Source organism: Cherax quadricarinatus, chromosome 53 (genome assembly GCF_038502225.1).
Source record: "Cherax quadricarinatus isolate ZL_2023a chromosome 53, ASM3850222v1, whole genome shotgun sequence".
Lineage (NCBI taxonomy): Eukaryota > Metazoa > Arthropoda > Malacostraca > Decapoda > Parastacidae > Cherax > Cherax quadricarinatus.
This window is the reverse complement of record NC_091344.1, coordinates 20,084,012-20,100,604: the sequence shown is the minus strand read 5'-3', so window position 1 is coordinate 20,100,604 and position 16,593 is coordinate 20,084,012. Positions and strand designations below refer to the sequence as shown.

The 16,593-nt window shown below is 38.5% G+C and overlaps 1 protein-coding gene across 7 annotated transcripts in view; it reads right to left on the bottom strand.

The window, feature by feature from the left end:
* LOC128692354 (sex-lethal homolog) overlaps nt 1–16,593 on the bottom strand; it is a 173,703-nt gene that overhangs the window by 37,730 nt on the left and 119,380 nt on the right. The window lies entirely within an intron of this gene.

Genomic DNA, 16,593 nt, shown 5'->3' with positions numbered 1-16,593 from the left:
TTTTCACCGACTGAGAATGGTAATCTGTGATGCATCATAGATCAAAACAATCACAAAGAGCTCTATAACTGCTAGAGGTGAATCCAAATCCAAACGAATATTCTCTATTTTTTTTTTTTCCAAAATAATCTATGAAAGCTGAAATCAGTGAAAAAGCAGAATCAATTTCCACTAACCATACCCCCGGCTGGGATTGAACCCGCGGTCATAGAGTCTCAAAACTCCAGCCCGTCGCGTTAGCCACTAGACCAGCTAGCCACAATAAGATTCATCCAACTAGGTATATTTCTACACTATAGGAAGGTTAGCACAGGCACCACTGTGACCACAAATGCAAGTTTTTACAGACGAATCTCCAGCTAGCGTGGCCGTGACGAACTCTAGCTCAAGTCCCTTCACTGCCGTCAATATGACTCAAGAAATCGTAATGACACGATTGCTGACGATTGTTGACGGCAGTGAAGGGACTTGAGCTAGAGTTCATCACGGCCACACTAGCTGGAGATTTGTCTGTAAAAACTTGCATTTGTGGTCACAGAGGTGCCTGTGCTAACCTTCCTATGGTGTAGAAATATACCTAGTTGGATGAATCTTATTGTGGCTAGCTGGTCTAGTGGCTAACGCGATGGGCTGGAGTTTTGAGACTCTATGACCGCGGGTTCAATCCCGGCCAGGGGTATGGTTTGTTTGCAATCGTGTCATTACGATTTCTTGAGTCAAATTTCCACTAAATACGTATGGTACCTCATGAACGCCAGACTTTTCTTGGAAAGAGGATGTGCATATGCTGAATTAGAAATTTTGGACATTAGAAGTGATTTGCAATTGATTTATGCCTGAATTTGCAAAGGATGGTAATTTATCAATGAAATACTTGAGAAGCTTAGTTATTGAGGTGAGAGGGGATCATGCACCCTCATTTTACCCATTTCCAAATGTATCATAATTGTCCATAACATTCTGTTTTATATTATCAAGCCACAAATTCTTACAAATCAGGACTAGGATTTTACTATATTAGACAAAAAAAGCAAAACTATTAATCATCTCCCAGACAACTTTTTAAATTATTTTTTTATATTTAAAGATTAACATGTAATTGTTTTACATGATGGTAGGATTGTTGGTGTTTCTTTTTCTGTCTCATAAACATGCAAGGTTTCACGTACGTACCCTCTTGCTACTTCTACTTACACTTAGGTCACACTACACATACATGTATAATTATGCATGCATGTGTGTATGTACATATGTAAGTAGTATATATACGCTCCTATCTAACATGCTCACGCATGCTTGCTGGAAGTCCAAGCCCCTCGCCCACAAAACCTCTTTTACCCTCTCCCTCCAACACATTGCCCTTACTAGTTTTTGTTCTTGTTTATTTCTTCTTATCTCCATGGTGAAGTGGAACATAATTCTACCTCCGTAAGCCATGAATCGTAAGAGGGGACTAAAATGCCAGGAGCAAGGGACTAGTAACCATTTCTCTTGTATACATTACTAAATTTAAAAAGAGAAACTTTCATTTTTCTTTTTAGTTCACCCTGCCTCAGTGGGATATGGCCAGTTTGATGAAAACAAAATTAAAGATTAATCATGAAGTGATTTACATTGTCTAAGAAAAACTATAGTTTACAAAATTATGTTCAGCAGATTTCTCATACCCAAATATTTTTTCTTTTTCAATACTTTTTCAAGTATCATTATTAACAAAGAAATTACAAATAAGTAACACAGTGGTACCTCGGGATATGTACTTAATTTGTTCCAGAAGGCTGTTTGAGTGCAGATACTGAACGAATTTCTTCCCATAAGGAATAATGTAAATTAGATTAATCCGTTTCAGAACCCCAAAAATACACTTACAAAAGCACTTACATAAATACACTTATATAACTGTTTGAGTTTTGCGCTGTTCATATCCTGAGGTACGACTGTATAATCAAATAGAAGGAAACGGATAATGAATGTAAGTAGATGTTTGTAAGATTTACAATCCTGCCATGGTGCAAAACATATAACCTCGCTCATAGTTACACCTGGCCCTAATGTGAACCACCTCTGTCCCCTTCCAACTGTCTTTTCTCATAAACATAACTATTTTCTCCTCAACATTTTTTTTCTTTTTTTTTTTTTTTAGCTGCATTTATGTGGGAGACATAAGTATTAATGTAGAGAGCAAATTTTAAATCAAAAGCACCATTAAGTAGGTCCCCAACATGGCTCACCGATGTACACATTTATTTTATATTTCATTTACATTCTTCACAAAAACTGACTTTCCCACCAAGGTAAACTACGTGTGTTTTATATAGCACCACTGATATCACCACACTTCTTCATAAATATTACTGACACACAAAAATGATTGTGCTGCATCAAACAGCATGTCCTGATACAAAACTAATTTCCATGCATTTCCCATATACTTTACTTACTTTCTTCACGAAAACATAACACAGTATATATTGAATATAGCACAACTAGCACAGTATCACTATCACTGCTACCCTGAATATTATGCTATAAAGCAAGTTTTTTCTTCTCACAAAAATGTGTTCTCACCTGTGACGCCCAGAATGTTCCTACAGCTACAACTGTCACTGTTGTGGTATCAAAGACGAAGATTTATTTGGCTGGACATAAATTTGGTGCATAAGAGCCAAGATGCTCACTTAGTATTGATTACTCTATGTCAGGTGGAGATTTTTTTTGTGCCAGTTATGATCTGAGCACACACATGCACTGTGCCCAGTTGTGAATATGGCAACATATATACTTGTAGACAGTAACAAGTAAGCTCAAGGTAATCGGTTATAAAAGACGTGTGTGTAAGTTTAATGATATGAGTGATGATGAAAGTGTCTTCTTTTTTGGGTTGCCCTGCCTTGGTGGGAAACCCAGTGTTAAAAAAAAAATTCAACAGGAATATCATGGTCATCCTTGCCACTTTTTAGTCTACACCTTTAGAAACCATTCCAACAATTACCTCAATACTTTACAGTCTTAGGCAATCAAGGTTCTGAGCATCAATGTCTAACCACATTACTCTGTCACATTTTAATTTAAATCCTCTCCTACTTCCGTATATATTCTCCAATATCAAATCCCTCTGTAAGATTCTGTTGGCACATCAGCATCATGACTATTTCAAGAATACTTTCTTAATGAAAGTTTATGTTTAGCATTTGTTACAGCATTTTGTTTTGAATCCAAACTTTGCCCCAGGTCTAAACTGCTTCTTCACGTACATCTAAATATTTCTTAAGTGTTTTTATTCCACTTATAAAAGAGGTTTTTGTGGCATTTATGGATTTGGAAAAGGCATATGACAGGGTGCATAGGTGGGCAATGTGGCAGATGTTGCAGGTGTATGGTATAGGAGGTAGGTTACTGAAAGCAGTGAAGAGTTTTTATGAGGATAGTGAGGCTCAGGTTAGAGTATGTAGGAGAGAGGGAGATTGTTTCCCAGTAAAAGTAGGCCTTAGACAAGGATGTGTGATGTCACTGTGGTTGCTCAATATATTTATCAATGGGGTTGTAAGAGAAGTGAATATGAGGGTCTTGGCAAGAGGTGTGGAGTTAAAAGATAAAGAATCTAGCACAAAGAGGGAGTTGTCACAGTTGCTCTTTGCTGATGACACTGTGCATCTGGGAGATTCGGAAGAGAAGTTGCAGAGGATGGTGGATGAATTTGGTAGGGTATGTAAAAGAAGAAAATTAAAAGTGAATATAGGAAAGAGTAAGGTGATGAGGATAACAAAAAGATTAGGTGACGAAAGATTGGATATCAGATTGGAGGTTGAGAGTATGGAGGAGGTGAATGTATTCAGATATTTAGGAGTGGACGTGTCAGCAGGTGAGTCTACGAAAGATGAGGTGAATCATAGAATTGATGAGGGGAAAAGGGTAAGTGGTGCACTTAGGAGTCTGTGGAGTCAGAGAACTTTGTCCGTGGAGGCAAAGAGGGGAATGCATGAGAGTGTAGCTGTACCAACACTCTTATATGGGCGTGAAGCATGGGTGATGAATATTGCAATAAAGAGGCTGGAGGCAGTGGAGATGTCATGTCTGAGGGCAATGTGTGGTGTGAATATAATGCAGAGAATTCGTAGTTTGAAAATTAGGAGAAGGTGTGGGATTACCAAAACTATTATCCAGAGGGCTGAGGAGGGGTTGATGAGGTGGTTCGGACATGTAGAGAGAATGGAACAAAACAGAATGACTTCGAGTGTATAAATCTGTAGTGGAGAGAAGGCGGGGTAGGGGTCGGCCTAGGAAGGGTTGGAGGAAGGGGGGTAAAGGAGGTTTTATGTGCGAGGGGCTTGGACTTCCAGCAAGCATGCGTAAGCATATTTGATAGGAGTGAATGGAGACAAATGGTTTTTAATACTTGGCGTGCTGTTGGAGTGTGAGCAAAGTAACATTTATGAAGGGATTCAGGGAAACTGGCAGGCCAGACTTAAGTCCTGGGGATGGGAAGTACGGTGTCTGCACTCTGAAGGAGGGGTGTTAGTGTTGCAGTTTTATAACTGTAGTGTAAAGCACCCCTCTAGCAAGACAGTGATGGAGTGAATGGTGATGAAAGTTTTTCTTTTTCGGGCCACCCTGCCTTGGTGGGAATTGGCCGATGTGTTAATAAAAAAAAATAAAAAAAATCCTAGTTTTGAATCTCTTCATTTCTTACCCTCATATTCCTGTCTATGAAAACTAAAGCTTGCCTAAAGTTAAAAGATATTACAGAGAATTTAAGCTGCACAGACAGTCCTTTAGTCTAAAGGCTGAAGAACAAGTGGTATAAGCTGTTATGTGGTATATGTCTAATGCTTTCAAACTTGAATGAGCAATGGCATCATCCAACAATAACAATGCCTGAACCTAATCAGCACTTACTACACATGCTGATTCTTGATACTTTTTCAGCTCGGCAAAAAATGATCCCTGACCAGTCACTGAAAACAGCCTAGAGGTTTCACAGCCTTACCACAATAACACTGTTCCATGACTGCCAATGGCACTGCTGCCCAGAAGCACAAGTCTTTCAACACACATCTCCTTAAGCCTGTTAGCCAAACTGTCTGTACTCAAACTTCTCCAATAGAGAGCCAGATCACATCAACATAATGAATATGGTACAATTCTAATTCATGTTAACATACAATAGTGCTGCAACTTAGCCTTAACCCCTTCAGGGTTTTGGCCGTACTAGTACGGCTTACGCACCAGGGTTTTTGACATACTAGTATGCCTAAATTCTAGCGCCCTCAAATCTATTGAGAGAAAGCTGGTAGGCCTACATATGAAAGAATGGGTCTATGTGGTCAGTGTGCAGCACACAGTACGTAATGAGAAAAAAAACATTTTGACCGTGTTGTTGGATTAAAACAGTGACTTTGCACTGTATTTTCGTATGGTATTTATTGTTGTATTCTAGTTTTCCTGGTCTCATTCTATAGAATGGAAGACATATTACAGAAATTGAGATGATTTTGACTGATTTTACAATGAAAAGTACCTTGAAATTGAGCTCAAAGTAGCAGAAATGTTTGATTTTACCAAAGTTCAAAAGTAAACAAACCATGCTAAGCATCCAATACACGTCAACTGGTGAGTCTAATATTCTTTCACAAGTGCACCGATATTATTTATACCATTTTTTACACTAATGCAGTAGTCTGTATAACAGTAAATCTTCTATTTTTTTGTGAGAATAAAAATTCAAAGTGGAAAGCGAAAGAATGTAAGAGGGCGTTGGGACGTGACTAATGAACAGAGAAAATGTCATTTTAGTGCCAGGAACGTCTTTCTTGTTTATTCTAGACCCTATTTGGAAATTGGCATCTTTTGAAATTTGTGTGAAATTGGCAAAATTGCTAAATTCTGACCATTGTATTGGATAGTTGAAATCGGTAAATGGGTGGTTTCTTGCACTCATTCGATAGAAAAAATGGAGTTCTAGCGAAATATTCATGATTTTTGTCAACTAGTACAGTGGAATTGGCCGAAAATAGGGCTCAAAGTGGGCAAAATTGCCGATGCGCAAACATCGTCAAGACCGCTAACTTCGCGAGAACATAATTCCCTGAGTTTTCCATCAAATTTCATACTTTTGGTGTCATTATGATCGGGAAAAGATTCTCTATCTTTTCATAAGAATTTTTTTTTTTTTAAATTTGGGCGACCCTGAGAACAAGTCTCTGAGAGGGCCTGTCGACCCTAAAAGGGTTAAGTGGTGCAATGCTGACTGTATATGCACTTAAGAATTCACCTACTGTACTATTTTATTGCAAATACAAATTTAACAAGAGTTGCACATGCATCTTATTCATCAATAATTATAATATATACAGTATATAACAAATTTACTTTTACCAGCATATACGAAGGGTCCCCGAGTCATGAATACCCAAGCTACAAACAACAGGTGCTTTCAAACATAATGCATTACAAACTTTGATCCACAGCTGTGAACAATTAGCAAGCACCTAAGCTGAATTCCACATACATTTTCTCGTGTTTCATGAAACACTTCAGTTTTCTGTACATGTATACTGGAGCTCCCCAAGTTATGAACATTAATTACACTACAAACAACTGTATTTACTGAATTCTAGAAATATGTTGTAAGAGGCGACTGAAATGCCAGAGTAACCCCTTCTCCTGTATATATTACTAAATTTAAAAGGAGAAACTTTCATTTTTCCTTCTGGGCCACCCTGCCTCAGTGAGATGTGGCCAGTTTGTTGAAAGAAGAAGAAAGAAGATGTTCATTTTATGAATGTTTGGTGGGTTGATATATACTTGGGAAAGATTCGTCAAAAATTTTAGAATAAATAATTAACATTTTAGACTGAATCCCAAAGGCATTTTTTGGTCAATTTTTTAAGTACTGTATATTATTTAATATACATACATTTTGTGTATTTGTGGTGAGTATTGTTTTGTATAAATGTTGCTGCTACATCTGCTTACATGACTGATCCAGACATGACATCTGTTTCTATTTCTGAGTAGACTATGCAGATGTGGGATGATAGCTTGCTGGATATTTTGTAACTTGCAGAAGGTTTTGCAAAACATATAGTGGGAAATGCACAAAAATATTTGTTCATGGACAGCAATACAACTTCAGCAACATAAAATACAATGTGCATACATCTTGAAGTGCAACTGTGCATACTATAGAGGACAATTATTACAAATATACTGGTAGTCCTGGAGATAGGCAGGGCAGTGCCTGCACTCTGAGGGACAGGTGGGAATGTTGGAGTTGGAAGGTAATCCAAACTGTTGTAACCGCTGTTGAGTTTTATATTTAACACATATGCTACTAGGCCAAGTGCTGCCATTTGTGGGCCTAGGCCTATACTTCTGGCAAGACGGTGATTTAATAATGCAGAATGCATTTCATTTTCTTCTTTGGGTCACCCTGCTATGGAAGGAGATGGCAGCCAGGGAGATAAAATATAACACTATTTTAATTTTCTTGGTTATTATTTTCTTAAATACAGTACATTCATCTTTAGATTAAGTTTTCTTGGCATGAGTAGCGAGGTATTATATGTCTGGAACAATTTTGTAAGGAAATATGGTTTATGATGGCAGGTGATGATAATGATAGAGGATGGTAGTGGTAGCTTGCCACATGTTTGTACAAGGCTTCGTCAACCCTCTCCATGCATTTCCAGATCAATAACCAGTGATAATTACAGTGGAAGGAGTGGAAAGTAATTACAGTGGAACCTTGAGTTTCGGTCACTTTTTTTCGGCTAAATTTTGTCTTGAGTTTCGAACAGTAATTTGAGTTTTGGCCATCGTACCAGACCTGTCCACCTACGTGTACCCACATAAAGTCTCCCACGCATGCGTTGTGAGTCAGTCTGGCTTTGCTTCTTCTCTAGTGAACATTACCCTGCGCCTTCATGCAAACATTTCACAATAATCCATTGGTTTTTTTTGTTTGTTGATTGAGTGTGACTGCTACATAATTAACCATGGGCCCAAAGAAACTTTCTAGTGCCTGCCCTGTGAGAAAGAAAGTGAGAAACACGATAGATTGAAGAAAGAGATTATCGAAAAATACGAAAGCGGTATGCGTGTGCTGGAGCTTGCCAGGTTGTATGGCAAAAACACAACCATAAGTTCCATTCTGACGAAGAAAAAAGAAATCAAGGAAGCTGATGTTGAAAAAGGGGTAGATATGCTAACGAAAAATAGATCAGAAACAATGAAAGATGTTGAGAAATTGTTGTTGGTGTGGATCAACGATAAACAATTAGCGGGAGATAGTGTTTCGGAGAGACGATCATTTGTGAAATGGTGAGGCAATTGAATTTGGACCTTGCAAGGAAAATGCCTGGAACGAGTGCTGCTGTTAGTGAATTTAAGGCCAGAAGAGGCCGGCTGGGCAACCTAAGAAGCGTAGTAGTATACAAAGTGTTGCAAGGCATGGAGAGGCAGCAAGTTGTGACAAACATACGACTGAAAAATTCGGACATGAATTCGAGGACTAGAGGCTCAAGAATTTGTTCCCCAACAAGTGTTCAATTGTGACGAAACAGGCCTCTTTTGGAAGAAAATGCCAAAGAGGACTTATATCAAGCAGGAGGAAATGACACTGCCAAGACAGAAGCCTTTGAAAGACAGGCTAATTCTCCTGCTCTGTGGTAATACTTGTGGGGATTTAAAAGTGAAGCCTTTACTGATGTATCATTCTGAAAATCCCAGAGTGTAGAGTAGATTGTGTGTGATGTGGAGGGCTAACTATAAGGCATGAGTCACAAGGCAAATTTTCATTGACTGGGTCCATGAAGTGTTTGGCTCAAGTGTGAAAAAAACACCTCCAGGAAAATAAATTGCCACTCAAGAGCCTCCTGGTACTGGACAATGCTCCTACTCATCCTCCAAACTTGGTAGACTAATTATATAGGGATTTCAGTTTAATAACAGTGAAGTTCTTGCCTCCTAACACCCCTCCTCTCATCCCGCCCATGGACCAGCAGGTCTTTTCAAATTTCAAAAAACTCTACATGAGAGCATTGTTTCAAAGGTGCTTTGAAATTACCTCTGACACTGAACTGACCCTAAGAGAGTTCTGGAGGAATCACTTCAATATCTACAACTGCATAAGCCTTATAGGCCTTACAGTCAGGGAGTAACTTCCAGGACTTTGAAATCTGCTTGGAGAAAATTGTGGCCAGAACGTGTCCAAAAGAAGGATTTTGAAGGGTTTAGGGCTGACCCTGTCGACCCTATGCCTGTTGTGGAATGTATTGTGGCATTGGGGAATTCCTTGGGGTTGGATGTGAGTGGCCAGGATGTGGAAGAGTTGGTGGAGGACCACTTGGAAGAGCAAACCATTGATGAGCTGCAAGAGCTTCATCTGAAACAGCAACAGACCACAGCTGAGGAAATGGCTTCAGAGGAGGAGGAAGAGGGAGGGAAGGAGGTACCTTCTTCAGAGATTAAGGAGATCTGTGCAATGTGGAGTAGGGTGCAAGCTTTTGCTGAGAAATATCACCCTGAGCAAGCTGAAACAAGCTATCTCTGCAACATGTTCAGTGACAAAACCATGTCCCATTTCACATAAATGCTAAAGAGACACCAGTAACAGACCTCTCTGGACAGTTTTTTTGAGTGACAGTGGCATTAAAAAACAAAGAAGGGAAGTAACCCAGGATAAAGACTTGTTACCGAAAGTCTTTATGGAAGGGGATTCCCCTTCCAAACAATAATCAAGTCCTCCCTCTCTCCTCCATCTTCCATATGCCAACAAGTCTTCAGTAAAGGTACGTAAATGTGATTTTAAATGTTTATTTATGTATTTCATTAGCTATTTAAGTACTATATGTATTTATAATTGTTTTGTGTTTGTAAAACTAGTTATTCTTTAAAAAATGTATTTTTTTTTTTAATATTTTTGGGTATCTGGAATGGATTAATTGGATTTACATTAGTTCTCATGGGAAATATTACTTTGACTTTCGAACAATTTGAGTTTCAGCCGAACTTCTGGAACGGATTATGGCCGAAACTTGAGGCACCACTGTATTATTTTTGACAAATTATAAAACTAAAAACACTTTTTGACTCTTGAAGGTTTCAATATGGTTCTTCAATCCAGATAACACAATTTTGTGTAACATGCCAATTTTCAGAAACAAAATCACTAAGTTATCAGTTGAGATATTTCAAATAGCTTTGATGTTTTATTGACTCTGCAAGTGGTATACAACATCTGTATAGTTTCCAGCTGTACTCCTCTCCTGCCTTGAAAGGAGCTGTGAGCACAAATATTCTTGTCATGATATTACAATGATATGTTGCTTCTCTTATTTTGAAAAGTTTTTCATAAGCCACCCTATCATTTTCCTGGCCTGTGCTGTATTTAGTTTTTTTTTTTTTCCCAAATGACAGATCCTCTGACAAATTATTCCTAAGTGTTTTACTTAACATGGACTGCAAGATTTACTTATCTTACACATTCAAAAGAAAAGACCAGCAAGCCTGCCCAAGTGCATAATGTTAAACAGTCTTCCATTTCACACTTATAAGACAGGTGGTAGTACCTCCCTGGATGGTTAATGTCTACCAAACTATTACCTATATTAGCACATCTTACAGAAATTAAGATTTTCCTAGATCAGAAAAGACTACAGCAGTTGCCCAATAGAACACCATGAGATTACATTGCAGACTAGCAAAATGTTTGCATTTCAGATTTAAAATTAATTAAAAATTAAAACAACAATAAGAAAGGAAAATAAGACAAAAACTAAACAAGGCAAACCATAAGAAGTCCTGATATGAAAGAAAGAAACAAATTAAAACAAGTTTCCACTCGTAATTTTCATTTAGTTCTTTGTAGAGAGTAACTGGCTTTGACTCTCCATTTTTTTAATGCATTTCAATATGTTAGCGTGTGCGACCTCAATAGCTAATGCACAAAAAAAGTGAATTACAAATGACTATTTATATTATCAGAGAAAATAAGTATACATGTATTCAGGTACAGGTATACATAAGTATAATTATCAGAGTATATATAAAATATGAAATAACTTTTAAAAACACTTGAAATTTTAGAAAGTTTCCAGACATAATGGAGAGATGGGGTGCTCATGGAGCTCACGGAGAATGTACACAAACAGGGTGGGGCACGGTGACTGTATTAGAAAGTCAAGTGGGGGGAGCCGTATAGCAAGTTTCAGTCATAATTTGAAATGTTCGTATTAGTGGAACGCCGTAAAGCGAAATGCCATGAAGCGGGGCCCTACTGGCAAACTTTAAATTTTAATGTTATATCCTAGAGAACTGACACCCATATAATATTATTTGGAACTAATTTTTCAGAGCTAGACACTAGTGAAAGACCAAAAATACCATTTTTTTTTTTTAACACAGCAGCCATTTCCCACTGAGATAGGGTGACCCAAATGAGAGGAAATACATTCAGTCATTTGCTGTCTAGTCAAAAGTATGTTAACATCACAGTTCAAATGGGCCTCTGAAATGCAAAATCTTTACCTCTGCTTAAGAGTGCAGGCACTGTACAGTGCTCACAAAAAAAAAATCTATACATGTCCCACACAAAAAAAAATCTATACATGAGGTTTTGGTGCATACATTTCACTTGCACATCCGCCATAGGAAAAGTGTGATGACGTAGTGTACTGGAACCTGTCTTTCTCTATTGTACCCCACCATGCCATGTTTCAGTGCTCTGCCAGAGCTCAGTGAGGAAGGAGGCCTGCTAGTTATTCCTCAGTGCCAATTTTTCACAAACTTTGTCACACTATAGTATCTCCACTCTAAGTTGTTAGAATGGGTTGAACTAAACTTTCAATTGCAGAGAAAACCCATGCACTCACCCTATTACAGCAAGGAATGTCTGTGAAGCGGTAGCCGCGGACCTGAAGGTGACGAGGACGGCAATTTACAACCTCAAGAAAGCAGCTGCCTCATTCCTGCCTGGCACTGTACCACCCAAAAAGACTTCTGTTCGCACAGACAAAATCTTTAAGAGGGAAGTGTTATCAGATCCTGCCATAACAGCTGCAGACCTCAAGAAAAATCCAGGTTGGAGTGAGGTAGCTGCTTTCTTGAGGTTGTAAATTGCCATCCTCATCACTTTTAGGTCTGTGGCTATGCATATCACAGACATGCCTTGCTCTAATAGGGTGAATGCACAGGTCTTTTCTGCAACTGAAAGTTTAATTCAGCCCATTCTGACCACTTGGAGTGGAGATATAGCATGGCAAAGTTTGTGAAAAAGGGGTACTGAGGAACAACTAGCAGGCCTCCTTCCTCACTGAGCTCTGGCAGAGCACTGAAGCATGGCATGATGGGGAACAATAGAGCAAGATGGGCTCCAGTACACTACATCATCACACTTTTCCTATGGCAGAAATACGAGTGAAATGTATGCACCAAAATCTTGTGTATAGATTTTTTTTTGCATTGGACATGTATAGATTTTTTGCGGGAACTGTACTTCTCACCTCCAGGACTCAAGGCCTGTTATCTGGTGTCCCTGAATCCCTTCATAACTGTTACTTTGCTACCACTCCAATAGCATATCAAGCCACTAAAACCCTCTGCCTCCATTCACTCTGATACAAAACACTCAAACATGCCTCTTAAATGATCAAGTCCCTTCCTGGGATGACCCCTTCCTTTCTTTCCCTCCGCCTGATTTATATACCCTCCTAAGTCATCCTATTCTGCAACATCCTTTCCAAATGTCCAAACCACCTCAACAACCCATCCTTAGTCCTTTAAATTATACCTTTGGCAATGCCCCACCAGCTAACCTCCATTCTCCAAGTTCTCTGCATAATATTTACACCACTCATTGGGACTAGGAACTAAGACCTGACCCTTGTAACCACATATAGGTGAGTAAATCTCTACAGCCTCCAGCCTTCTCACTGCAATATTCAAAACCCATGCAACCCTACCATAACAGTGCTGACAATTCTATACTCTGATGCATTACCCTTTCTGCCCCCATGGATAGATTTGTCTCCACAGATGCCACAATGCACTACTCACATTTTTACTCCCTCTCATCAATTCACCTCGCAGTTTATAAACCTATCTGCTGACAAATCCAGTCCCAGACATCTGAATACATTTGCTTTCTTCTTACTCTCTTCCTCCAATCTGATAACCAATCTTTCATTGTCTAGAAATTTTGTTATTCTCATCACTTTTCTCCTTCCTACGTTCACTTTTAATTTCCTTCCTTTACATATCATCCCAAATTCATCTACCAACGTTGGCAACTTCTCCTCAGAATCTCCTAACAGAACTATGTCATCAACAAAGAGCAATTGTGATAACTCCTACTTTTTATCAAATTCATTATCTATTAATCCCACACTTTTCCCCAACACCCTAGAATTTACTTCTTTTACAACCCCACCAGTAAATCGTTAAATAACTATATAAGAACTTTTTCTCCATGGGGAAGTGGAACAGAATTCTTCCTCCGTAAGCCATGCGTGTTGTAAGAGGCGACTAAAATGCCGGGAGCAAGGGGCTAGTAACCCCCTTCTCCTGTATAAATTACTAAATTTAAAGAGAAACTTTTGTTTTTCTTTTTGGGCCACCCCGCCTCGGTGGAATACGGCCGGTTTGTTGAAAGAAGAAGAAGTTTTTACTGCATTTGGTTACCTACTATCATTTCCATACATTTGCAACATCTGCCACTTATGCATTTCCACTGAAATATATCACAGGCTTTCTTTCATTCTTTTACACAAAAAGCCGTCTCCTCTACCACTTTTTGTCTTGAGCCTTTTATTCCCTCATGGTAACTGAAAAGATTAAACAATAATTTCCAAAGCCAATTTACTCACTCAGTCATTATTAGTATTAATGTTGTTTTCTCAGGTTTTTATCACATACAAAATGGATCTGATCATAAAACAATGCTCTTTAGCAATGAAGTACATACATGAAGTGTCCCAATAATAAATTAAGTCCTTTTGCATTATCATCAGGCTAGCAAATGTAAAACCCCCTATAAAATTAAATAATAAATATTTAGCAAATATCTCTGGCAATACCTAAAAATCATCAAAATAAAAAGACTGCCAAAACAGATTTTGTTGTTCAAAAGTTACAAATGAGGTTCCTACAAAGCGGTAAAAAAATGTATTATGTTTCCCTTGCCAATACCTCATGAACAAACTTATAAATAATAAGATACCTCAAGTTACTCCTGAATATATATTTTCCTTCAATAATATATTGATAAGCAACTTCTGGAAAGCTAAAATCTATGGCTTTTCTTAAAAACAATAATTTAAATCCTTAACATTGTTATTATGTACTCTCCCATCTAAGTGTGTGTAAATGCTGAACTTAATTTAACTTAAAGATTAGAAGTAAAATATACAGCTATTTTTCCTGGAATTCAAATATGGTCTGGGAATAATGGCGCTCCATCCTACCAAACATAACAGTGCTATTATTTTTGTGAATCTTTAGCTTGATATTAATTATATTATAATTGTTTATATTATAATTGTTATTATCATCATCATATGTATTCAGGGAAATGCTAAACCCATAGGCATCATACAGTGCCTGCAAAGTACATATGTAATAAGATTTGCTATGACAAAGAGGGTAGCTCCAATCTTTTGGGGATCAAAAGTCCTTCACCACCCACAAGGCACTTCCTTGAAGGGTTGAGATTATATGAGCACTATTTAATCATGGATTATTTATGACAATGTTTAAATGTTGGAAGAGTTACCGGTTATTTTACATAACCAGACTTGAGTCCTGGAAATGGGAAGTACAGTGGACCCTCGACCAAAGATGGCATCGTATAACGTTAAATCTGACTAGTGATACATTTTAACACAAAAATTTTGCCTCAACTAGCGCTAAAAAACTCGGCCAACGCGATTCATTCCATTCGAGACGCGTCCACTTGTGGCCTGAGCATGCCTCACTTGTCCCGTGGGTGCCAGTGTTTACAAGCCAGCCAGCCACCACGGTCCCATCCAAACATACAATCGGAACATTTCATATTATCACAGCGTTTTTAGTGATTGCACCTGCAAAATAAGTCACCATGGGCCCCAAGAAAGCTTCTAGTGCCAACCCTACAGCAAAAAGGGATTTTGAAGGATTTGAGGCTAACCCTGAGAAGCCTATGCCAGTTGTGGAATCAATTGTGGCATTGGGGAAGTCCTTGGGGTTGGAGGTTAGTGGGGAGGGTGTGGAAGAGTTGGTGGAGGAGGACAATGATGAACTAACCACTGATGAGCTGCAAGATCATCTTCAACAGCAAGAGGCCAGACCTGAGGAAACTGCTCCGGTGGACGGGATAGAGAAATTGAGGAAGTTGCCTACTTCAAAGATTAAGGAAATGTGTGCAATGTGGCTTAAAGTGCAAACCTTTTTTGATGAAAATCACCCTGCCACAGCTACTGCAAGCCGTGTTGGCAACCTGTACACTGACAATGTTGTGAAACACTTTAGGAATGTCATAAAGGAACGGGAGGTACAGGCCTCTATGGACAGATATGTTGTGCGACAGAGGTCCAGTGACTCTCAAGCTGGTCCTAGTGGCATTAAAAGAAGAAGGGAGGTAACCCCAGAAAAGGACTTGACACCTCAAGTCCTAATGGAAGGGGATTCCCCTTCTAAACACTAATACCATCCACACTCTCCCCTCCTCCCATCCCATCAATCATCACCAGATCTTCAATAAAGGTAAGTGTCATGTAATTGTACATGTCTTCTTCAGTTTGTGTGTATTAAAATTAATATTTCATGTGGTAAATTTTTTTTTTTTTCAATACTTTGGGGTGTCAGGAACGGATTAGTTTGATTTCCATTATTTCTTATGGGGAAAATTAACTCGACTAATGATGAGCTCTCAGGAACGGATTAATATCGTTGGTCGAGGGTCCACTGTACAATGCCTGCAATCTAAAGGAGGGGTTTGGGATATTGGCAGTTTGGAGAGATATATTGTGTATTTTTATATGTATATACTTCTAAACTGTTGTATTCTGGGCACCATTGCAAAAACAGTGATTATGTGTGAGTGAGGTGAAAGTGTTGAATAATGATGGAAGTATTTTCTTTTTGGGGATTTTCTTTCTCTTTGGGTCACCCTGCCTCGGTGGGAGACGGCCGACTTGTTGAAAAAAAAAAAAAAAGTTTTTAAGTGTTGAGTAGTTCTTGCAGGAACCACTTTTACTTTATGGGGAAGATTTTGCTGTTATTGTTGTTGTTGTTGTTATTATTACTTACAGGTATTTCAAAACGGTAGCAATGTTTCTCCATGCTGCTCTAAGGTTATAATTTTTCACTTTTATCTTTTTATGCCTCTTCCTACCCCCAATCCAGGTTAGCATATGCACACATTATTAGAGACAACTTGTTTAGATGAGTGTGATTGAAAAATAAAACTAAAGATAAAACCTAAGCAGCTATATCTGACAGGGAATGACAGAACAATAAACCAGTGTTACTTAATGGGTAACTTGTTAATTCGTTAATTTAAGACCAATAAAATTAATCTCCAGTACTTTCATACTTTCAACTCTTGTGCAAGTATGG